This window comes from Solanum verrucosum, unplaced genomic scaffold, assembly GCF_900185275.1.
Source record: "Solanum verrucosum unplaced genomic scaffold, falcon-dt-bn FXZP01000268.1, whole genome shotgun sequence".
In the NCBI taxonomy this organism is placed as follows: Eukaryota; Viridiplantae; Streptophyta; class Magnoliopsida; order Solanales; family Solanaceae; genus Solanum; species Solanum verrucosum.
Window position 1 is genome coordinate 3,971,664 of NW_026019957.1, and position 26,583 is coordinate 3,998,246.

Below are 26,583 nucleotides of genomic sequence, written 5' to 3' on the forward strand. Positions count from 1 at the left end.
AGAAATGGTAACAATTCTTAGCGTTGATGGAGGAGGCATAAGAAGAATTATTCCTGCTACTATTCTTGCTTTTCTTGAAGACCAACTTCAGGTATCGATGTATCATACCTATATTTTTAAAAAAAACGTGTGTGGGTGTGGCATTACTATATATTTTTTTACATTTGAATTGTAATATTTTGATGATTATCATGTGGAGATCGAAATAACAAGATGACATATCAAAACTAATAATTAAAAATCTTTTATGACAATAAATCTATATTATAATTAAGGATCTCGTATGTGCACAACCCAATCTATATATGAAAAATTGTCTGAGTGGAAGGTTATCTCACAATCCTTTATGAAAATTCTCTTTTAAGTCTAAATCGTGTTGTTTAAGGAATAGTAATTGTTTTCCATATTAGATTTATCGTTAGACTTTGTTACATGTTGAAAAAGCTGTTAGAGCGACGATCCTGAAAAAGATTTTCTTAGTCAGGAATTGGATGGTGAAGATGCAAGAGTTGCAGATTACTTTGATGTGATTGCTGGAACAAGTACAGGTGGAATATTAGCCACTATGATCACTGCTCCAAATGAAAATAATCTTCCCTTTTGTGCTGCCAAAGATATTGTATCCTTTTACTTTGAGCATGGCCCAAGGATTTTCCCACCTAGGTACATAATTGTTTTTAATATTATTTGATAATTTTATTCTAAACTTTAACTTTTATACATATATGTATTAAAACACATTCGGATGTTGAGTTGTCCAAATATTATATGACATCTTAGTTTAGGATAAGAAGTTCCACATCGGTAAAACATAGGAAAGATATTGGATATATAAGTAAGCAAGTCTTACCAATTAATAATGCATTTCAAAGTCGTCATAATATCACTAGCGGGTTGAACAGTCAAAAATGATATCAAAACCGATCACGTGTCAGTTTTGTCGATGTGGCCCTGACTTCAACTGAATTTAGGTAAATTCCAATAATGCGGGAAAAAACGTAGTGCTAAGTCTAGAAAAATCTCATGTGGTGGGGTAAACCTCAACAAGGACATTGAGTCCATAGAGGGGCTGTATGTGACACCCTAACTTAAGATAAGAAAACCTCAGCAAATAAGAAAACCTCAACAAGGACGTTGAGTCTATAGAGGGGATGTATGTGACAACCCAACTTAAGATAAAAAGTCTCGCATTGACAAAATACCAAAAAAATGTTGAGTATATAAGTAAACAGGTCTTATCAACAAGCGAACAATATCACTAACGGACTGGGCTGTCACATATTATTTCCATTCTACAACATATGTGTATAGGTCAAGTCAATATCAAAATATGTTTTAATACAAAAAAATTGGTTTCAATTACAGTGCATTGCCTCCAATTTTTGCTCCAAAATATGATGGAAAATATCTTCACAAAGTTTTGCAAGATAAGTTGGGAGAGATTCGTTTGCATCAAGCTTTGACAAATGATGTCATTCCAACCTTTGACATCAAGAAAAATCAGCCAATAATATTCACTAAGTCCAAGGTAAATCTTTCATATATATATATTATATTAATTTATTAATCGATTTAAAATTTACTCGAATTAAAATGAGTTGAGTTATAATAAATTAATTTTCTAAATATATTATAGAAAGTTTGGGTCAATTTTTCTACATATCAGTTCAGTTTTTTTAATAGGATGAGTCAATAAATAAACGGATCAATGACCTGTCTAAATTTGAATAAACCGAGCAAATTATATTTTTATGAGCTGATTTTAGAAATAATTATCTAATTAGACAAACTTATACTTATACACAATTAGCCAATTCTCGTGAGTTGGATGCAAAGATGTGTGACATATGCTACAGCACGGCTGCAGCTCCAACATATTTTCCACCACATTATTTTGTCATTAATGATGCTAAAATCAAGTTGAGTTCAATCTTATTGATGGTAGTGTTGCTGCTACAAATCCAGTACGTAATTAGACATACTTCACTATCATATATACTATTATTACATGTACTTTTTAAAATATTACGTATCTTATCATCAATTAAGAGTTTCCCACTACAACAAAAATGAGCATTAGTGTCATGCCCCGAGCCTACACCCCGAACGTGGCAAGCACTCGAAGACCATTGCTGGCCTCGAGCGAACCCTTGGCCTGACTTACTTAACTCAGCGAAAGACAATATTCATATCTGTAGTGATCCATGATTTTAACTGAACTGAATAATAAAATAACTGAGAATGTTTCAAAGATTAAACATTCAACTTGGCCAAAAGTGGCAACCCAAGTCTTTAACATAAGAATGATAATGCAAAGACTACTGAACTACTAACTGTCTATGAAGCCTCTAAAACAACTGAGATAGATGTTGGGACTAACCCCAAAACATCCTAATGAACTAAACTAGAAAGAAATAACAGGGTCCTCTGAAATGCAAGGAGGCTCACCAATAGGCTCAGAATGCTCAAGATGGATCAACGAGGCACTGGATGCTGATCATGGTTACCTGCGTCAGCATCATAATACGATGCAGGCTAACTGACATCAGTACATTAAATGTATGAGTATGCGAGTTGGAATGCTAACAAGCATAGGCTCGAAGGAGATTATGAAAGAAACATTTACCTTGACTCTTCTCAACTCATGAATAACTCAACTCAATATAAAGCAATAAAACACATGCGATATATATATAAAATAGAAACTATAGAAAACCTGCAACGTAAGCAAAACAAATCATTAGAAAAAATAGAACAAAATTTTGATTTTCTAAAAAACCAACAAATAGATATAATTTCTAAAGTACAAACAATAGTAGCAACAAATAAAATAATTGATAACAGTCCGCTAGAAATAATAAATTACCAACTAGAAAATTTTTATAAGGAAACGAAAGAAATTAAGAAAGAACCTCCTTAGTTTTTTTCTTTAAGTAACTTGCAAAGGGAACTTTGTATTATTTTTTCTATTCTTTTTTTTCTTTTTCTTTTTTGTAGGAATCCCTTAGTCTTTGTGCTTGTCTCTGCCACCTTATTGAAACTTGCTGACAAAATCCTTACACTTTTTGGCAATGTGTCAGCCATCAACGGATTTGATGAGTCTTTACTCGCTACCGTTTGAACGGGACTAGCTGTACCTTTAGTTGATGTAATAGCTCTTTCTACATTCGTTGGGGAATGTACACCCGTCTCCTTTATCTTAGTTTAGTAGTTTTTTGTTCCTAAATCTAAGTAATTTCTCCTAAAATTACTTTTTTTTTACGCTGTTCATTTCTCCTCATTTTACTCTGTTCATCTCTTTTTCTTAACCTATGTTTCTTAGCACCTGCTTATTTAACCACACCCTGGGATACACAGCCCTTTCGGTTCCCTATCCATGGCGGGCTTCTCAACTCCCCCAGGAATTTACAGGTTAATCCATCGGGATTACCAAGAAGATAAGGAACTAACCATTTACTAAGAGTAATTTGAACAATATATGAACATCATATAATTTGAACAGTATATGAAAACATAATCATAATAATATTAACATCATATAACCATAATCATAATAATACATACATGGGAGAAACTTACTAAGATCTAGAAAACTGATAACTACTTACATGATAATGGTCGAAAATGAGGTTTCCCTTTCGGGAGTCCCCGGGTGACCTTGCAGCTACTTGGGAAAATAAATACTCACACTCTTTGTACAGAAACACTCACACTCTTCTTTTTTTTTTTTTTTGAAAGGGAAGGGAAATATGTAAAACTAACTCTTAGAACTAATTTTCTTCTTGGTTGAATGCTCTGGTTACTCTTCACTCTCTTTTCTCTTTTTTTTTCCGCTCCCCTCGTCTTCTTGCAAATGGTCTTATTTATAGGCAAAGATCCGAATTTGAAGTTCGAATTTCAACTATTGAAATAATCTTTCTTTCCTACCGGGTGCTCTTTGGGCCCCATCGTCATATGGGTGGAAAGACTTTTTCCAAAATAATTGTCCTTTTCCTTGTTTGTTTCTGAGTAGTGGTGTCTTTAAAGTAGTGGCTTATGACATTAGTGCTTACGTATCCTTTTTTTGTCTTCTTTTGTTGACATCATTGCTTACGTATCTGTATTTTTTAGGTATCCAGGTTGTGTAGTGCTTCGAAATCGAAACTCATCCCTGAATCATTGTCTTCTTTTGGGTCGTGGTGTTGAGTAAATTGGTCTATTGATAGATCGTACTCATCACTTCCACTCCCTGTGTCTTCAGGATCAGAACTAGTAAAGAATCTGCTAGTTCTGGCTCTGGGTTTGGGTTTTCTTGTATAACCTCCTTAGTTTTTTCTTTAAGTAACTTGCAAAGGGAACTTTGTATTATTTTTTCTATTCTTTTTTTTTTCTTTTTTTTAGGAATCCCTTAGTCTTTGTGCTTGTCTCTACCACCTTATTGAAACTTGCTGGCAAAATCCTTACACTTTTTGGCAAAGTGTCAGCCATCAACGGATTTGATGAGTCTTTACTCACTACCGTTTGAACGGGACTAGTTGTACCTTTAGCTGATACAAGAGCTCTTTCTACATTCGTTGGAGAATGTACACACGTTTTATCCATTTTGAAATGAGATGGAAAACTCTTTGGTCCTTTTGGATAGTCTTGCATTTGTAATGGTATAGTTTGATTGGTATTTCCAAGTAAAAACTTTATTCTTTCTTGTAATAAGTGGATATGTTGAGTCATATTTCCTTTCTCAGTCTCTAGTTTCTCGATTGTTTGGTTTAGTCTTTTGAATCCTTCAGTCATTGAAGAACAATGATTGCAGAAAATTATCTTGTCAGTGTCCTTTTGAATATTGTATTGTAAGAAAGGTCTTGTAGTCTGTCTTAAAGCTGGGCTTATGAAATAATTTGGCCGAAGAGTTCCTCTAGCATAGTCTAGTGCTTCATTTAAATCATTGAATCCTTTGAAAAGTGGGGTGGGAAAGTCTTTAATTGAGTATACTACCTCGATCCAAGTCTGGAAGATACCTGGTAGCTTTCCTTGAACTACTACGTAGAATTTAAACTTCTTGTCTTCATTTTTCTCCGTAAAATAATAACTTACTGAGTTTAATACTGAAATAAAATACCTATTGTCTCTTGAAATTTTGTTGTACGCTATCCATAAATTGTCTATCAAACATCTTTGATGTTTATCTATTTTTGTCTCTGGCTTTACTCTGAAACTTAAATTAGATGGAGGATAAAATATTAGATTTTGTCTTCCAAAGTATAGTCTTTCCATAGGAGTATTTTGTTGGGATATACTATTAACCATGTAATTGTGTTATAGTATTTTTTATTTAATCCCTTTTAAAGATTTTTTATGTTATTTATTTAATATAATAAATTTTTGTTTAAATAGATCATTATGTATATATGTGTGTCCATTGCTTATATAGTAGACAATTTTGTGTATGGAGTATTTTAACTCATACACGGAAGATTAAAATTGTTGGTGCATATAAGTTATAAATTTATTTTCACAATCAAAGATGAAGTAGGACGAACATCTTGATGATCGTAGCACAAAATTAAATATAATTTGATCTTAATTATGAGAATGGTTAAATTCAACTTCTTGTGCTAGTACATTTTGTATGTATTGAACGGACCAATTAGAGACATTTGTTTATGTTCTGAATATTTATAAATAAATTCTCTAGTCCACTACATGTACTTACACTCTCAATCTTGATATAATTATTATGATCTATGTAATTTATTTTATTGTTTTAATCTATTAAAAGGTGAGACTTTTTGATGAGTCAATAAATTCCTAATTGATTAGATAATGACAAATTACATTAGTGAAATAATAATTAGTTGATAGAATCGTGTCTCGGACCCGAGTTGAAGACACCCCTTTATGGTTACTTATAAGTTTTCACGTGAAAACCCTGTAGGTGGATTTTAGATCCGTCACGTGAAATAAGTTAAGTAAATATAATAAAGGATTAATTTAGTCAATGAATTAAATTTTCAGATAATTTTGATTTAATTGATTGGTGTCGGTAATTCTAACACGGGGGGTTAAATAAGATGTAGTGGTAGATTTCGAAATTAAATCGAGGAGTGCAATTACAGAATTTTAGTGGAATACTTTGTAATTTATTGCGATATGGTTAATTCGTTCATTTGAGAATTATTATCGTAGTTGGAAGCCTCTATTAAATATAACTACGGTCCCTACTATGCCTGATTAATTGACCAAGTTTGAAAAGAAGGACAAATTAATTTTATTGTTGATCTTCTTTAAAGGATGAATTATTTGAGAATTAAAGATTGAGTTAGTGACAAAAACGTTTGGCCTTAAATGGATGAAAACGTTTTTGTTCTTATTACAAAAACGTTTGGCCTTTAATGGATGAAAATGTTTTTATCTCAATTTATTCTCGTGATCCTCTTGATTGCTAATTAAGCCTGAAATTTATTTGGACGTTTTTCCTATTCATTCTTGAGTTGGAAAACTAGATAAATAGGCTAGATGTGGCATGAAAGAAATTATCTTTGAAAAACAAGTAATACTTGCCCACACAAGTAACTTGGTAGTAACAGTCAATCAGGAAATAGGAGAAGATCGTAGCTCTGGATCCTTGGCATCTGGACGACTTTTGTAGAAGTTTCAACAGGTTAGTGTTCTTCTAAATTCATTTATGTTATATTGTTTAGTCTATATGTATGATTTGTGATCCTGAATATAGCTTCCGTTGTGCATATTCTGACATATTTAACCTTGCATCTTCTAATCTTATCTGTGATCGAAACAAAGTGTTTCCCAATAATGTCTGTAAGTATATATCTTTGTATTTTTGCCCAATGTTACTTGAACTGGAGGCCTTGTCTTTGTTCTTGCCTGTACTCATTCTGAAAATAAATAATTAGTTTTCATAAGTCTGCAAATAATTAGTTTTCATAAGTCTGCTTAATTGATCTGCTAAGGAATTATCTTTTCCTTTTATATGTTCTAAAGATATATTGTATATTGATGTAGCGTCTAAAAAATTTAGTCATCTTCTTTTACTACTATTTTTTCCTTCTATTTTCTGGTGGAATTTTACAATAGCTTCGTAGTCAGTTCTTACCAAAATTTCTTTCTAATTGATAATATATAATTTAAAACTATTTGATCCATAGATAACTGCTAAAATTTTTGCATCTATACTACTCATATTTCCCTTCTCCTTGTATTTTCCACTATGATAGGCGCAGATTTTTTCATCTTTCTTGTCTCCGTATTTATTATTCTTTGTTTTTAATACTGCTTCCCATCCTTCTAGACTTCCGTCAGTTTCTACTATTGGATAGTCAGTTTCTAGTGGAAGGGCTAAATCTGGTATATTTTTAACCATTTGTTTAAGCTTTTGTACTAGGTTTATGTCTTCAATGTTGAATGTCTTTTGTCCATGAATTCTTGTTTTAGAATATAAGGGTCCCGCTATTTTTCCTAGGTCTTTTATAAAATTTCTTGCATAATTTAATATTCCTAGAAATTTTTGTAAGTCTTTGGTATTATCTAATTTATCAGGCATGTCTAGGGCCTTTTTTGCTATATGGGGTTGTAATTTTATCTTTCCATTCCTAATTTCTACCCCTAGGAATTTTATAAGATTTTTACATAATTCCATTTTTTTTTACTAATTATAATTCCATTGTCTACAAGTAACTTAAACATCGTTTGTAAATGTCCTAGATGTTTGTTGGTGTTATTACTAAATACTAAAATATTGTCTACATATACTAGAATAAAATTTTTATAATCTCTAAATATATTATCCATCTTTCTTTGAAAGATTGGAGGTGTTGTTTTTAGTCCGAAAGGCATTACTAACCATTCGAAATGTCCCTCTGGGCAAGTAAAAGTTGTCCATTCTATACTGTCTTCATGCATTTTGACTTGCCAGTATCCAGATTTGCAATCAAACTTACTAAAAAAATTTCTTCCTTGTATTCAATTTATTAATTCTGATTTGTATGGTAATTTATGTCCATCCATTGTAGTATTGTCATTAAGTCTTTTATAATTTATTACCATTCTAGCTTTTCCTTTTACTATTTCACTATGATTTCTTATCATAAATGCAGCTGACCTATGTCTTGAAGTTGATCTTCTTATTACTCCCAAATTTAGTAATTCTTTTATCTGATCTTCAAATTCTTTTAGGTCTTCATTTGTGGATTCTATTGAAGCAGTTTTAACAGTATATTCTGGGTTAATAATATCAAGTCTACAAGTTATATGATTGGCTTTCCCAGTGCTTTAGAGGTCTTTCTCCAATTATTTCTAATTTATCTAAAATGGAAATTACCTCCTCTAAGTTTTTCTGATTTTTTATGACCCATATATGTTGTAATCCTTTTTTGAAATTGTAAAGTTCTGTATTTATTTCTATTAAATTATAACTTTTTTTCTAGTTGTATGTCAGACAAACTTAGCTCTAATAATTCAATTTTCTCAATTTCTTCAATAACATGTATCTTAGTACAATTACAATCTTTTCCTTTCTCACATTTTGATGTATCAGTATCTTTAAGATACCTTGATCTTGTTGGAACTGATTTTGTTGTTATTGTGGTCTGGGTCATATTTCTAGAAAAGATTACTCCGTCTCTAGTAAGGAGACAACTTCCGTTGTTATGTAATAAGAAATATAAACCTAAGACAAAATCTACTCTAATATTTAAATATCTAATCCATATCTTTTCTAATTTATATGTGGGATTGTAGAAATCTGCACATGTATTTAAGAAACTTACTTGTACATTACTAACATAATGTTTGTATATATTTGAAGATCCATCCATTTGCATGGCGCTTTGTGGTTCTGGAAATTCTTTTATTATTTCTAAAGGCAAAATACATCTATTTATTATGCTTTTTGTGCATCCTGAGTCTACTAGAGCTAGGGTTTCTATTTCATAATTTTGAATTTTAATTCCTTACTTGTACATTACTAACATAATGTTTGTATATATTTGAAGATCCATCCATTTGCATGGCGCTTTGTGGTTCTGGAAATTCTGTTATTATTTCTAAAGGCAAAATACATCTATTTATTATGCTTTTTGTGCATCCTGAGTCTACTAGAGCTAGGGTTTCTATTTCATAATTTTGAATTTTAATTCTAGTTAAAAATTTTATTGTACTAATTTTCTTATCCTCATTGCAAATTAATCCTTCAAATAATTTATACTCTTCTTTCTCATTTAAGAGTTCTATTTCTAATTCTGTTGCTGTATTTTGGCTTGTTTCTTTTACCTGTGCAATTAAAGAGTATCCTGTGCAATTAAAGCATCATTGGCTATCTAATCCTTTTCCTTTGCAAAATTGATTATGACAATGTATATTAACAAAAGTATAATCTTTTATTTTCAGATCTATCTTATCTAATCCTATTTCGTTAACTAAAATTTCTTCTTCTAAATCAGATGAATCTTGTTGTCTTCCATCTATGGCATCTATACTTATTACTGAATATATACTTTCATTATCTGACATATATTCATCAACATTTATCAGGGTTTCTTGGAAGTCTTATATAAGTTGGGCACTTCTTGTTCTGCTGTTATTTCTACCAGGACAAGTATTTGCTGGGTGTTCTTCACTTCCACATGTAAAACAGGCTAATCTGTTTTTGTAGATTCTGTTATTACTATGCTTTCTTACATGTCTGTCTTTATTTAAGTAAGGCTTCCTTGCCGCTGATTTCCTTAGATAGTATTTCTTCCTGGGTTTGTATTCTTGATTATTTTGAAACCTCTTTTTATATTTTCGTTTTGGTGTATCTTGATCATAACTTTGTGTTGTATATATGTTTTTACAAAAGCCTGTCTCGTTTGATTTTAACTGTTTTTGTATTTGTATATTAGTACATTTTTCTTGTAATATTTCCATGACATGTTGTATTTTAAGTCCTATTGACCAATTTGTGTTTGGATTTTGTATTACCCCTTCTCTTTTATTCCATCTATCTTCTATTTCTCTTCCTAAAGCTCCAGGGAGTTTGTTTAAAAGCTTTTTTCCTAAACTTTGGTCAAAAGCATTACCACTTATGGTGCAATAGTAAAAATAGTCTTTTAGAAAGTTTTTTATATAGCTCCAATTAGATATGCTAAGTTGTTCTAATTTTATTAATGCATTCTTTTGTAATACTACCAAACCACTATTTGGGTCTTCTCATGTTATTAAAATGTGTATTTTATTAGTAAAGTTATAAGGGTTTGGTCCCATATTTACTAGTTCTTGGAATTCTTGAGGGTAAGCTACTTTGTATGCTTCCCACATTCCTTTAATTGATTCTCCTAAAAAAGTTTCCAAGTATCTATACATGGTTTCTGCATCTGTTTCACCATAATGGTGTATATAGTCTGCTACTACTATTCCTTTCCATACATCTATTACTGAGTTCCACAATTGAGGGTCATGGGCAGCTATATTTATATTTTTCCTCTATCTCCTCCATCTTGGAGTTTGATAGGCGCTTCTACTGACATTCTTATTCCTATAGGTCTAACCATTTCTAGTTCTGTGGTAGGGTCTTATCTATAAACACGCTGTCGTGGTAAATTACCTATTGTATATTCCACTGGTGGTACTGAAATTGTTTTTTGGAAAGGGCTTGAACTTGTAGAGGCGGTTTCCATAAATTCTTTTAGACTTCGTATGGTTTCATCATCACTTTCTTCTTGTGTTTCTTCTTTTTTCCTATACCCATAATTATATGTTCTGAATTTGCAGTCTTTAAAATGTGTTTCTACTATAGGGAATTCTATTCTTCCTAGTTTACATCCTTTACATTTAAATAAGGTTGTTTTTTCTTTTTCATATATTTCTCTAGCCTTTAATATTGATATGTCTACTTCAAAGTCTTCTTCTTTTATGATTTGAATATTCATTCCTTCCATATTTATGGTCGATTCATTATCTTCTAAATCTTCATCTATTTCTTTTTGATCTGTATATTTATAATCACTGAATCTGATCGAGGTCTCTCCTTTATTATTAGTATATGTAAGGTGGTCATTTGGTCTTAACACTCTTTTTTTACAAATTTTTTCTAAATTCCATTCTCTACATGCATACTCTTTTGAATTTATTTTTAAAGGTTTCATTAATTTTATTCCTTTATTTCCCATTATACCTACTGCGTCGTCTATTTTTATTTTAAACCTTGAACTGCAATTGGTGGCTAATTTTCCTATAAAGCCAACACAAACTAATAGATTGTTTCCATAGTTCATTTCTTTGTAACCCTTGGTTTGTAGACCTATTTTTATGTATTTTCCAAATTCATTTGAATTTATCATGAAATCTGGACTACAGTAAAAAATTCGTCCATTATTGCTCATGTCTACTTATTTTAAACCTATTATGGATCTTTTAGATTCTGACCATCTACTATCATATAAAGTGATTAATACTTTAGTACCTAGATTTTTCCTAGCTAAACCTTTAAGTCCGATTACTACCAATCACATATGCATGAGATTCATTCGTCTTTTTTGTATTTCTTGCATAGATTCTTTACTAATTAAATTTATACTTCCACTATCGTTTTCTGATACACTCAACTGTTCTTCTCTATAATGTCTGTATAGGTGTGTTGTTGATGAAAATAGTCCTGTATTATATAAAACTTGGGGATTTAATAATTTTAATTTATTATGCTTGAAAATTTATATATCTCTATCAACATCTATTATTCTCACTTAACTGATGGCTGCTACTGGGTCTGGATGAATTCATTATTCTAGCCAGCATATTGTTTCCTAGTCTATCTTGAGAGAAACTGGCCCTTTGTCTTTCTTGGGAATTTCTATTCCTGTTTGAAAAAATGTCCATGCTTTTTCCTTTCTTCTAAGTCTATCTTTTTGAGGGGTTATTTCAGTGTTTTTGAGCTGTTCTATTAAAGCTTGTATATCGTTTTTTGATTAGCTTCTTGTTTAGAGATTTTAGTTTCTAATAAACTATCCTATTTTTTATTTATTTCAGTTATTTGATCTTCTAGGTTTTTATTTAATTCTAATAAAGCAAAAATTATTAGATTGTTTTGTTTTACGCTTATTAAATCTGTTTTTCCTCGTGGGGTATAATCTGATAATCTTTCAGGGTTAGCTTGAAATTAGGCTGCTTTTCTAAAAACTTCTTGGTAAAAGAAGTTGTTCATGAAAGGTTTAAGTCTTTAAGCTTACTTAGTTCTTTCTTAATTTCTTTCGTTTCCTTATAAAGATTTTCTAGTTGGTTATTTATTATTTCTAGCAGACTGTTATCAATTATTTTATTTGTAGCTACTATTGTTTGTACTTTAGAAATTATAACTATTTGTTGGTTTTTTAGAAAATCAAAATTTTGTTCTATTTTTTCTAATGATTTGTTTTGTTTATGTTGCAGGTTTTCTATAGTTTCTATTAGCTTTAGAAATCTATCGTCTTTAGACTGACTGTGTTCTGCTAAATTTATTATTATCTGTAATAGTATTTAAATGTTGATTATCGCTATGTAAGATATGGTCTCTTTTTGTAAAGTTACACTTAATTATTGATCCAAATTTTAATCTACGATATTTCTTTTCTGAAACTACTTCTAAATCTAAATATTCTAACCTCTTAATACTTCCTATTTTTCTTGCTTTTATACTAAATATAAAGTTCTGTTTTTCCAATCTTGTTTTTCTATTCTAATTTCTTGTATGTAATGGTTAATTCTAGCTCCTATTGTAGGTATTTGTAAATCTATCTGTTTTATTTCCTAGTGTATAGACAGTATTTGTGTAGATGTCAATAAATCTGAATATAATTCTAACTGATCTATATATAGTTGTCTTTGTTTTAATAAGAAGTCGTAGATTTAAGAATAATTTTGTCTGATTCTTAAAAGATACTAATGATATTCTTGATCAATTATGATTTGTTTTTCGTAAGGTCTAAACCTTTTCTTATATACTCTAGCTGGCATGTATACTATTACTTGCATAAATAAGGTGTAGTTTATCACAGGATGGTAACGTAGGATCTGATACATTATCAGAGCCTACGTTACTATCCTGTGATAGTAGCATACACACGTAGGCAAAATACATCTGATTTTAACTGTTTTTGTATTTGTATATTAGTACATTTTTCTTGTAATATTTCCATGACATGTTGTATTTTATGTCTTATTGACCAGTTTGCATTTGCATTAATAAAATTAGAACAAGAGTTGTTCTACTGCTATTTCTACCAAGACAAGTATTTGCTAGATGTTCTACTGTGATAGGCGCAGATTTTTTCATCTTTCTTGTCTCCGTATTTATTATTCTTTGTTTTTAATTGGCCCTTTGTCTTTCTTGGGAATTTCTATTCCTGTTTGAAAAAATGTCCATGCTTTTTCCTTTCTTCTAAGTCTATCTTTTTGAGGGGTTATTTCAGTGTTTTTGAGCTGTTCTATTAAAGCTTGTATATCGTTTTTTGATTAGCTTCTTTTTTAGAGATTTTAGTTTCTAATAAACTATCCTATTTTTTATTTATTTCAGTTATTTGATCTTCTAGGTTTTTATTTAATTCTAATAAAGCAAAAATTATTAGATTGTTTTGTTTTACGCTTATTAAATCTGTTTTTCCTCGTGGGGTATAATCTGATAATCTTTCAGGGTTAGCTTGAAATTAGGCTGCTTTTCTAAAAACTTCTTGGTAAAAGAAGTTGTTCATGAAAGGTTTAAGTCTTTAAGCTTACTTAGTTCTTTCTTAATTTCTTTCGTTTCCTTATAAAGATTTTCTAGTTGGTTATTTATTATTTCTAGCAGACTGTTATCAATTATTTTATTTGTAGCTACTATTGTTTGTACTTTAGAAATTATAACTATTTGTTGGTTTTTTAGAAAATCAAAATTTTGTTCTATTTTTTCTAATGATTTGTTTTGTTTATGTTGCAGGTTTTCTATAGTTTCTATTAGCTTTAGAAATCTATCGTCTTTAGACTGACTGTGTTCTGCTAAATTTATTATTATCTGTAATAGTATTTAAATGTTGATTATCGCTATGTAAGATATGGTCTCTTTTGTAAAGTTACACTTAATTATTGATCCAAATTTTAATCTACGATATTTCTTTTCTGAAACTACTTCTAAATCTAAATATTCTAACCTCTTAATACTTCCTATTTTTCTTGCTTTTGTACTAAATATAAAGTTCTGTTTTTCCAATCTTGTTTTTCTATTCTAATTTCTTGTATGTAATGGTTAATTCTAGCTCCTATTGTAGGTATTTGTAAATCTATCTGTTTTATTTCCTAGTGTATAGACAGTATTTGTGTAGATGTCAATAAATCTGAATATAATTCTAACTGATCTATATATAGTTGTCTTTGTTTTAATAAGAAGTCGTAGATTTAAGAATAATTTTGTCTGATTCTTAAAAGATACTAATGATATTCTTGATCAATTATGATTTGTTTTTCGTAAGGTCTAAACCTTTTCTTATATACTCTAGCTGGCATGTATACTATTACTTGCATAAATAAGGTGTAGTTTATCACAGGATGGTAACGTAGGATCTGATACATTATCAGAGCCTACGTTACTATCCTGTGATAGTAGCATACACACGTAGGCAAAATACATCTGATTTTAACTGTTTTTGTATTTGTATATTAGTACATTTTTCTTGTAATATTTCCATGACATGTTGTATTTTATGTCTTATTGACCAGTTTGCATTTGCATTAATAAAATTAGAACAAGAGTTGTTCTACTGCTATTTCTACCAAGACAAGTATTTGCTAGATGTTCTACTGTGATAGGCGCAGATTTTTTCATCTTTCTTGTCTCCGTATTTATTATTCTTTGTTTTTAATTGGCCCTTTGTCTTTCTTGGGAATTTCTATTCCTGTTTGAAAAAATGTCCATGCTTTTTCCTTTCTTCTAAGTCTATCTTTTTGAGGGGTTATTTCAGTGTTTTTGAGCTGTTCTATTAAAGCTTGTATATCGTTTTTTGATTAGCTTCTTTTTTAGAGATTTTAGTTTCTAATAAACTATCCTATTTTTTATTTATTTCAGTTATTTGATCTTCTAGGTTTTTATTTAATTCTAATAAAGCAAAAATTATTAGATTGTTTTGTTTTACGCTTATTAAATCTGTTTTTCCTCGTGGGGTATAATCTGATAATCTTTCAGGGTTAGCTTGAAATTAGGCTGCTTTTCTAAAAACTTCTTGGTAAAGAAGTTGTTCATGAAAGGTTTAAGTCTTTAAGCTTACTTAGTTCTTTCTTAATTTCTTTCGTTTCCTTATAAAGATTTTCTAGTTGGTTATTTATTATTTCTAGCAGACTGTTATCAATTATTTTATTTGTTGCTACTATTGTTTGTACTTTAGAAATTATATCTATTTGTTGGTTTTTTAGAAAATCAAAATTTTGTTCTATTTTTTCTAATGATTTGTTTTGTTTATGTTGCAGGTTTTCTATAGTTTCTATTAGCTTTAGAAATCTATCGTCTTTAGACTGACTGTGTTCTGCTAAATTTATTATTATCTGTAATAGTATTTAAATGTTGATTATCGCTATGTAAGATATGGTCTCTTTTTGTAAAGTTACACTTAATTATTGATCCAAATTTTAATCTACGATATTTCTTTTCTGAAACTACTTCTAAATCTAAATATTCTAACCTCTTAATACTTCCTATTTTTCTTGCTTTTGTACTAAATATAAAGTTCTGTTTTTCCAATCTTGTTTTTCTATTCTAATTTCTTGTATGTAATGGTTAATTCTAGCTCCTATTGTAGGTATTTGTAAATCTATCTGTTTTATTTCCTAGTGTATAGACAGTATTTGTGTAGATGTCAATAAATCTGAATATAATTCTAACTGATCTATATATAGTTGTCTTTGTTTTAATAAGAAGTCGTAGATTTAAGAATAATTTTGTCTGATTCTTAAAAGATACTAATGATATTCTTGATCAATTATGATTTGTTTTTCGTAAGGTCTAAACCTTTTCTTATATACTCTAGCTGGCATGTATACTATTACTTGCATAAATAAGGTGTAGTTTATCACAGGATGGTAACGTAGGATCTGATACATTATCAGAGCCTACGTTACTATCCTGTGATAGTAGCATACACACGTAGGCAAAATACATCTGATTTTAACTGTTTTTGTATTTGTATATTAGTACATTTTTCTTGTAATATTTCCATGACATGTTGTATTTTATGTCTTATTGACCAGTTTGCATTTGCATTAATAAAATTAGAACAAGAGTTGTTCTACTGCTATTTCTACCAAGACAAGTATTTGCTAGATGTTCTACTGTGATAGGCGCAGATTTTTTCATCTTTCTTGTCTCCGTATTTATTATTCTTTGTTTTTAATTGGCCCTTTGTCTTTCTTGGGAATTTCTATTCCTGTTTGAAAAAATGTCCATGCTTTTTCCTTTCTTCTAAGTCTATCTTTTTGAGGGGTTATTTCAGTGTTTTTGAGCTGTTCTATTAAAGCTTGTATATCGTTTTTTGATTAGCTTCTTTTTTAGAGATTTTAGTTTCTAATAAACTATCCTATTTTTTATTTATTTCAGTTATTTGATCTTCTAGGTTTTTATTTAATTCTAATAAAGCAAAAATTATTAGATTGTTTTGTTTTACGCTTATTAAATCTGTTTTTCCTCGTGGGGTATAATCTGATAATCTTTCAGGGTTAGCTTGAAATTAGGCTGCTTTTCTAAAAACTTCTTGGTAAAAGAAGTTGTTCATGAAAGGTTTAAGTCTTTAAGCTTACTTAGTTCTTTCTTAATTTCTTTCGTTTCCTTATAAAGATTTTCTAGTTGGTTATTTATTATTTCTAGCAGACTGTTATCAATTATTTTATTTGTAGCTACTATTGTTTGTACTTTAGAAATTATAACTATTTGTTGGTTTTTTAGAAAATCAAAATTTTGTTCTATTTTTTCTAATGATTTGTTTTGTTTATGTTGCAGGTTTTCTATAGTTTCTATTAGCTTTAGAAATCTATCGTCTTTAGACTGACTGTGTTCTGCTAAATTTATTATTATCTGTAATAGTATTTAAATGTTGATTATCGCTATGTAAGATATGGTCTCTTTTTGTAAAGTTACACTTAATTATTGATCCAAATTTTAATCTACGATATTTCTTTTCTGAAACTACTTCTAAATCTAAATATTCTAACCTCTTAATACTTCCTATTTTTCTTGCTTTTGTACTAAATATAAAGTTCTGTTTTTCCAATCTTGTTTTTCTATTCTAATTTCTTGTATGTAATGGTTAATTCTAGCTCCTATTGTAGGTATTTGTAAATCTATCTGTTTTATTTCCTAGTGTATAGACAGTATTTGTGTAGATGTCAATAAATCTGAATATAATTCTAACTGATCTATATATAGTTGTCTTTGTTTTAATAAGAAGTCGTAGATTTAAGAATAATTTTGTCTGATTCTTAAAAGATACTAATGATATTCTTGATCAATTATGATTTGTTTTTCGTAAGGTCTAAACCTTTTCTTATATACTCTAGCTGGCATGTATACTATTACTTGCATAAATAAGGTGTAGTTTATCACAGGATGGTAACGTAGGATCTGATACATTATCAGAGCCTACGTTACTATCCTGTGATAGTAGCATACACACGTAGGCAAAATACATCTGATTTTAACTGTTTTTGTATTTGTATATTAGTACATTTTTCTTGTAATATTTCCATGACATGTTGTATTTTATGTCTTATTGACCAGTTTGCATTTGCATTAATAAAATTAGAACAAGAGTTGTTCTACTGCTATTTCTACCAAGACAAGTATTTGCTAGATGTTCTACTGTGATAGGCGCAGATTTTTTCATCTTTCTTGTCTCCGTATTTATTATTCTTTGTTTTTAATTGGCCCTTTGTCTTTCTTGGGAATTTCTATTCCTGTTTGAAAAAATGTCCATGCTTTTTCCTTTCTTCTAAGTCTATCTTTTTGAGGGGTTATTTCAGTGTTTTTGAGCTGTTCTATTAAAGCTTGTATATCGTTTTTTGATTAGCTTCTTTTTTAGAGATTTTAGTTTCTAATAAACTATCTAATTTTTTATTTATTTCAGTTATTTGATCTTCTAAGTTTTTATTTAATTCTAATTAAGTAAAAATTATTAGATTGTTTTGTTTTACGCTTATTAAATTTGATTTTCTTGGTGGGGTATAATCTGATAATCCTTCAGGGTTAGCTTGAAATTGGGCTACTTTTCTAAAAACTTCTTGGTAAAAGAAGTTGTTCATGAAAGGGTTAAGTCTTTAAGCTTACTTAGTTCTTTCTTAATTTCTTTCGTTTCCTTATAAAGATTTTCTAGTTGGCTATTTATTATTTCTAGCGGACTGTTATCGATTATTTTATTTGTTGCTACTATTGTTTGTACTTTAGAAATTATATCTATTTGTTGGTTTTTTAGAAAATCAAAATTTTGTTCTATTTTTTCTAATGATTTGTTTTGTTTATGTTGTAGGTTTTCTATAGTTTCTATATATATATATATATATAAAGCTTATAAAACAACTGAAAACAATCTTAGTTCGTTAAAGATAAAGCAATAACAAGCTCAACTTTACTCATTTAAAAGTAATATAACTTCTGTGGGAGTTTCTCTAACCGACAACCATCACTATGAGCCTAAGTGATGGTACAACATTTTACCTTACGTTGCCAAGGACCGTCCTATACCTTGCCATCGGTATAGAACCTGAACTACTAAGTGGATCCACTAGTCTATGCTAAAAAGCACTAAGGAATCATCTAAAAAGTATGACCCTTTTTTTGCCCATGATGGCTACATGGTTTATGGGGCCTTGAGTCAATATGAACTCGCGTCCCCATATCGGTGCTCAATACTACTCCCAAAAATATACTTAGCTCATATGTTTTTAAAACAACTTCTTCTCTAGTTTGAGGTAATTATTCAAAACTTAGCTTAAAAGCTCTTCTTGGAATCGATGTTCCCTTTCTTTCTCAAATGTGAAAACATTCATAAACTCTTTGGGAATACTTAGTTCCCATATACTTCTTTGAAGAAATGAACTTCAATACTTCACTCTTTACTCAACTCGGACTTTAAGTCTTAAAACAAAGTTAAAATGTTTGTAAAAGACTTTTGAAAGCTTTGGTGAACTTCTCTTGACTTTACTTCAATTGACTCTTAACTGATCCTTGAATTGAATTATGGATTCAACGATTAAGATTTGTGATTGGAAAGATCTCATGATGTGTAGGAATAATTCTAGATAGCTAAACATGAGAAAAGTTATGAAATCACCGTCTTGGAACAAGTTTGCAACGCGGAGATGTTTCTAAATAAATGCTCACGAAATTTAATTTTGAGACAGAGCAGTCCGCGTCCTAACTACGACGTGGAGTAACTTTTGTTCACTGAGGGAACATGTTTGCGACGCGGACTTGGTACCTGTTCCTTTTTCCGACTTTTTCCTCTTCGTTTTCCAGCCCCAATTCCCCTAAACTCGTCTATTGTTCTCAAATTCATTTTCGATTCCGATACCCAGCATATACGCTCAAGAACGTAACTCAAAACAACTCTAAAACTCAACTTAAAGATCTCAAAACCCCCAAAATTCAGCCAAATTCAAGAACAACATTCAAATTCAAGAATACAAGTCAAGAACATCAACTTTCAAACTCTTTTAGGATGAATTTCGCTGAACTAAACATGTTTGGTGCGTGGGTGAACAAACCCAACGCTATGAAAGACTCACATACCTTGTAGGATCAATTCCTTGGCGAATCGACAACCAAAATTGATCGTTCTTGGCGAATCTTGCTTTTCTTCTTCTCCTTTCTCTTGCGTTCTTTCTCCAAAAACCCTGACTCTAATTTTCAAAGCGTAAAATGAACTAACTCAGTCTTGACCCCAATTATTTTACTAAAAGCGGATTTAATTAATTGCGTAAGAAAAAGACCAAACTACCCTTTAAAAATCCGGATTTGGCATTTCCTTATTCGAACAGCCCAACTTCCAAAGGACATAACTCACTCATACTAACTCGGAATCGCGCAAACTCGGCGGCGTTGGAAAGATAATTCCAAGATATTTCCAAAAATATCTGGAACTACATGTAACTCATCTTGAGCTAGCAGTTATGGCCGATTGAATTTGACCAAAAACTCAACTTTAACTTACTTAAAAATTTCCAAATTTCCTTAGACTTTCCAAAAATGATTATTTCAAGTTCTTAGCTTCTTTCTAGCTTTTCAAGTTTCGAGATGTTACAATTAGTGGCAATAAATTCTTAATTGCCGCTAAATATATACTTTTAGCGGCAATTAACACTCTTTGTATATGTCCCTAAAGCCTTTAGCGACATTGCATCTAATGTCACTTAATTAATGCTGGTAAAGACTTTAGCACTCTTTATTAATATGTTTATTTATTTCCGCTAAAAGTTGTTTTTGTTGTAGTTTCCTACGTATATTACACTTAGATACATATACTTTTGCTTCCAGATACTTAAAAATAGGGAGAGAGACGAACAAGACTAGGGAGGGAGGTGAGCGAGATTCATATGTATCTCAGATATATGTAAATTACAATAGATACATGTATATGTATGTATCTGGAGTGATTCACATGTATTTGGTTTACCAAGAGAGTGGAGAGCGGATAGGAGAGAGGCGAGGGAGGCATGCAAGGTTTGCTATATATCTCAGATACATGCGAATTCACTTGGATACAATGTATCTAGAACAACTTACACCTAAATTTGACCCCATGTATCCAAAATACATGTATCTAGAGCAAAGACGGACCCACATGGTTTGGTGGAGGTGCACGTGCACCTGTTAACTTCGAAAAAAACCATGTCTATATATGTATATCTATCTAACTGTACATCCATGAGAAACATATGAGTTTTTTTGTGATGTTGGTACAAGCTTGAGAGATCATCCGCAAGACCATAGTTCAAATCCAACTAGTGCCCTTAACTAGTGAGACTAAATATATCCTCATTAAAAACATGGTCTCGAGCTATTTATATTTTTGTTATATTATTAATGATGCAAATATGTTCTTACCAAGAATGAGTGCTATAGAGAGATCTGACATGACAATAAATATACATACAGGCCTTAGTTGCACTTAGCGTAGCAACCAACCATTCGACGCAAGCGGATCCAGCATTGTCATCAATTAAATCAATGAACTATGAACAAATTTTGCTGCTCTCATTAGGCACTTGGAATGCTGCAGATTTTTATACAACATATACAGCACAAGAAGCAGCTAAATGGGGTGCTATTGAGTGGCTAATTCATAATAAACATTCAAGTCCTTTTCTACAAATTATGTCTTCAGCAAGTTCTTATATGAATGATTATTATATTGCTACCGTTTTTCAAGCTCTTAATGATCCAAAGAATTACCTCAGGATTCAAGTAAGACCATCTCACTTAATTATTTACTTTATCGATCACTAAATTACTCGTAGCTTAGTCTGGAATAACTATATATGAGGGTGCAAGGGGGTACGTTTAATTAAATTCCTTTCGTTAGAAAAATTATTCTGTATAAATTCCCCGACAAAAGTTATAGTTCTATACCCTCGTAGCCAATAAAATTTTGTGATAATTCATCGCTAAATAGGATGGATATCTAAAGTGTATACAAGGAATACAATGTGTATAACTAATATATACATGGAACAAATATTGAGTATATTTTGTATATGTTCTTAAATAATTAATTGTTCTTTATATATAATAAAAAAAAAAAAAAGGAAAATGCACTAACAGGTTCAACTACTACAAGGCTAATATGAAATTATTGGTACAAGAAACAAAACTCCAAAGAGGATCCTGAAACTAATTACGAAGCTCTAAAGAGGTAATATATACACACACATATATATATAACTCGGTGTAATCTTCAGAGTATGTTATATGTGTTTTTATATTCAAAAATATTATTTATATTATCTTTGTATTCTATCAAATTAAGGCGCATAGAATTAAATGAAGGGAGTAGATGTAGACTTTTGCTTGTATAAGCTACATATTAGGGTTTTTTACTTTCTCAATAAATCTATTTTTAAATGCTAATTATAATATTATTATAATTTTTGTAGGTTTGCAAAATTGCTCTCCGAAAGAAAGAAACTCCAAGCAAATAAAACGTCTCATGAAATATTTGTGATTGCATGTGTCTTGTGTTATTTGTAGAACTATTTAAATATTTCAACCTCAAAAATAGAGAAGAGATTAGGGATAATTTCAATACAAATATACCTCTATGTAATATGGTTCATTTTTGTTATGATTTAAGATTATCTTTCTAAGCAAAAAAAATAAATGTTCTTTATACGGTGTTATATGAGATTTGAATCTTCTATTTTTCTAAGCAAGAAAAAGAAATAAATTTCTGGGATGAAATTTGAATTTACTTTGAGTAACCATGTAAGAAAGTAAAGTACATGTAAGTAAACCACTATATGTCAATCATCAAAACCCCATGTAATCTTAAAGGTAGATACAAAGATCAAGACAGTTCCTAAGATGACTAGACTCCTTATAAGGCTTGAACAATCATCCTTCTTTGAGCTAGCTTTTGGGATATGAGTTAGGCCCAAAACCTAATTTAACATGGTATCAGAGCAAAGCTCATTCCATAATAGGATGCACACATCCTTACTCCTATCTTTGTGCTGGTAGAGAGTTGACATAGTTGACTCAACAACATCTACATTACCCGATATGTTCCTATAGGTAGGGTGAATGTATCCTTACTCCGATCTTTGTGTTGGTAGAGAGTTGACATAGTTGACTCAACAACATTAACACTACTCGATATGATCCTACGGGTAGGGTATATGCACCCTTACTCCTATCTTTTTGAGGGGTAGAGAGTTGACATAGTTGACTCAACAACATCAACATACCCGATATGTTCCCACAAGTCGAGCGTACACAGACATTATTCCAATAGAGAGTTGACATAGTTGACTCTTTTCTTTAAAATACTTAGTAGGAAATATTTCCAGCAGGAACAGGAACATTGACATCCACAATTGAGTGGGCAATGGCTGAGCTAGTGAGGAACAAAGAAGTAATGAAGAAACTCAACTCTAAACTTCAAAATGGATCAATAAACTCAAACACCACCACCTTATCTAAATGCTTGCATTAAAGAAGTCTTAAGACTACATCCACCAATAACATTTCTACCTCAGTATGCAAGTGAAACATGTCAAGTTATGAACTATGATGTGCTATTGCAGAGACAAAAGACTTTGCTTCTTGTCCCGACTAGCAAGTGATAGTTAAAAACACAACCTAAATTATTACTTTCTTGCGAGTTTCATATCTCAGACACTTAAGATTTGTACATATTTATTTTTCAAAAAGGAAATATCGAATGATATAGGGTGTGCTTGGTATGAAGGTAAAAATGTACTTTCACGGAAAGTGTTTTCTAAAAAAATAATTTGTGTGAAAAATAAGTGATTTTCTTACTGATATCCTGAAAATATTTGTTTATAATTTAGGCAAACACTATAAAAATTGGAGGGATGTGTGAGAGGTCGAGATGGGGGTAGAGTGTATTGAAAGGTGGGGGAGGGGGGATAAAAATTAAAAATCAACTATTTGGAGGATAAATCGTGCAATTTTATGAACAAGCCGCTTAATAAGGCCCATGGACGAGTCCAATGGGTTTTTATGGACATCAACTCAAAATTAGACATAAACCCTCTCAATATCTTGATTCTTTTGATATATTATTAAGTATAAATCCCACAGTTTTAGTATGAAATTACAATCTATCCCTCATTAGTTTGCAATTACATTAATCCCTTAAAAAGTAACACAAACCGAATACATAATATGTAGCTCATATACATTAAAGAGTATCTCGAATACACTATAACATAAACCGGATACATAATATGTAGTTTGGATACATTAAAAACTAGCTCGGATACATAATATGTAGCTCGGATACATTAAATACTGGCTCGGATACATTAAAGAAATAAAGGATTTTTAAAGGTTTTTAGAAATAGAAGGGGGTATTGAAAATAAGGGAAACATAAGACGTGTATTTCAGTAATTATTCATATTATGTACTCATAACAATTCACTTTTACGACAGATCAAATTTTAAAATTTAAGTTTCGAAACTCTTCAATGGTGAATTTCAACGACAACTCTATTTTTCTTTGCAGAGCCACATATATTTAAAGGGCGTCAATAATATCACTCGTTGAAATATTACATTTTATAGTTAAATAAAAATATATTTGATAATTAAACGACCCACTCATGTGACTGCCAAAATATATTTTACATGTAACATCACTCATCAAAATATTACAAAAAATTGCAATTTATAGTACTTATCGTATAGTTTTTGAATATCTAAAAATTTTCATTTAAAATATCAAGTTAATGTAATCTAATTACACTTTGAAAATTAGTCAAATTGAGTTACGAAAAGCACAATATGATAATTAAAAGTGAACGGATGAAGTATATAGCAGATAGATATAAAAAGGTGCCTATGGTCCCCTGCATAGAATAGTAACATCCCTCGACTAGTTCGATCGAATTCAATATAGCTTTTACTTAAATAACGTCTTTTTTTTTTTTTAAATCAGCATATTCAAATTATTATTTAAATATCTAAAACTCGTAAATTGAATTCTGACTTCACCGCTATCTATTATATTACCCACCTCCACCCTAAAAATAAGAAACAGAAAGAAAACCACTACTTAGATTCATCATTATACAAAAGTTTTAGGGTACCTTTTTCTTCTTCATCATTAATTTAAGATATTTGTTTACCCACGCCTAATTTGAACAATTATTGCACCTTTGAACTAATTAGAAACTCACTTTTTAAAACAGTCATTTGGTTATGAATACAATGAGAGATAAAATGTGTTGGGTTGAATTTGAACGGAATAGACAAGGTTATTGATCAGTTCAAAAGTTATTTTAGTTGAAATAGACTAAAATAATATACATCTCATTTGAAAAAGTGTGTTATAAATAGAAATAAAATACAAAACTCAAATGTAATATGTATAAGTGGAGCACATAGTCAAATAGATGTCAGGCAGAATCAACAAGATTGGAGACCTAAAGTCAAACTTTATAAAGGGGCCCTACTATTTTTTTAATTCTTTTTTTTTTCAAAAAAATAATAATCATGTATATATTTATTTAAAATCTATTTTTCTAGCATATTTAGATATGAAGTCATTAATTACTGCTTTTTGATCGACTTGTTTTAGTAATTCCTTTTCAATTGATAATATAGCTAATGCAATCAATCTCACATTGTTGATTTTAGATAAGATTTTATCAATTTTAGTTTCGAAAAACTTCTTTCGGCCGAGGCAATAGTTACAGGAATTGTTAACATTATTCTATAAGCAATATATGCATTAGGAAAAGAATCAAGTCTTTTTATTTGATTGAGTATTTCCATTAAATCATTATCTTCTACTTGTATTGTTTCTCTTAATAATAACTAAAACGAGAATATATATACTTACTAACTAAGAATATCAACAATAACAGAAGTTCAAGAAAAATTATAAAATAAAGTTTGAATAATAAAATCTGGCTCACGAATTTGATAAGTTGATATAACAATATTGAAATAGTGTTGCGTTCCTTCAATAAAATGATTGCTTGTGGCACTTCTTAAGATTTTGAAGAAGACAATCAAAAGCAAATTTAGTTCTTTTTTAACTTGTAAGCAACAGTAAATCAATTTTTTTAGGAGAGAGTTCAATATTGAGAATAAAAAATAATAAAATAGAGAATAAAAAAGATGAGTAGAAGGTAAATAATAATATAAGGTCAAATTTTTAGGAGATAAACAAGACTTAAGGAAATTATTTTTGATATTCAGTTTAATATTTAGAAATAACATACCGAAATACTGAATATCATACCAAATTATATAGTTACATAAATTATATATATATATATATATATATGTGTGTGTGTGTGTAATGTGTTAGTATGATACAATTGAGACATTTTTTTAATTATTGAAGTCATATACTCTATTATACAAGTATATATTTTATGGAAGTGTGTAAATATCTTTTATGGTATATCATATGTTGATTACAATTACTTTTTACAGTTCAGAGACTTGATGTCTTGGGTCAGCTGGGTGGTACTCCAAGCTTTATGTTGCATCCACCAAAAGAACACTTGGTTGAAAAGGCAATTAGCATTTTGTTCTCAAACATCTTTCTGTCAATAAAAAATAATGGCTTGATGGTGGTCTTGATTTGCAGCCATAACTTACAGAAACTCATCCTTGATTTGTTATTCTCTTATTGTTTCTTTTTGTTTGTTACTTTGTTTAGTACAACAAGTAGCATCAATGATCTGATTTCTATTGTCAATGCGTCTGTCATACATTTAAGTGAATATAATAACTTATCGACAATTTTGAACAGTTCTTTCACCCAGATAACATGTCATCTGGGGAAAAAATGAAACTGGAGCTACAAAAAGTTAGAGATGAATTTAAAATGTCAGAGTCGGATTGTGGATCTGCTCGTGTTCAAGGTGCGTGA

General features: G+C 30.3%; 1 pseudogene; it reads left to right on the forward strand.

Annotated features, from left to right (window-relative positions):
- Window positions 1-4: 4 nt before the first annotated feature.
- Window positions 5-26,583, forward strand: LOC125814372 (probable inactive patatin-3-Kuras 1; annotated as a pseudogene).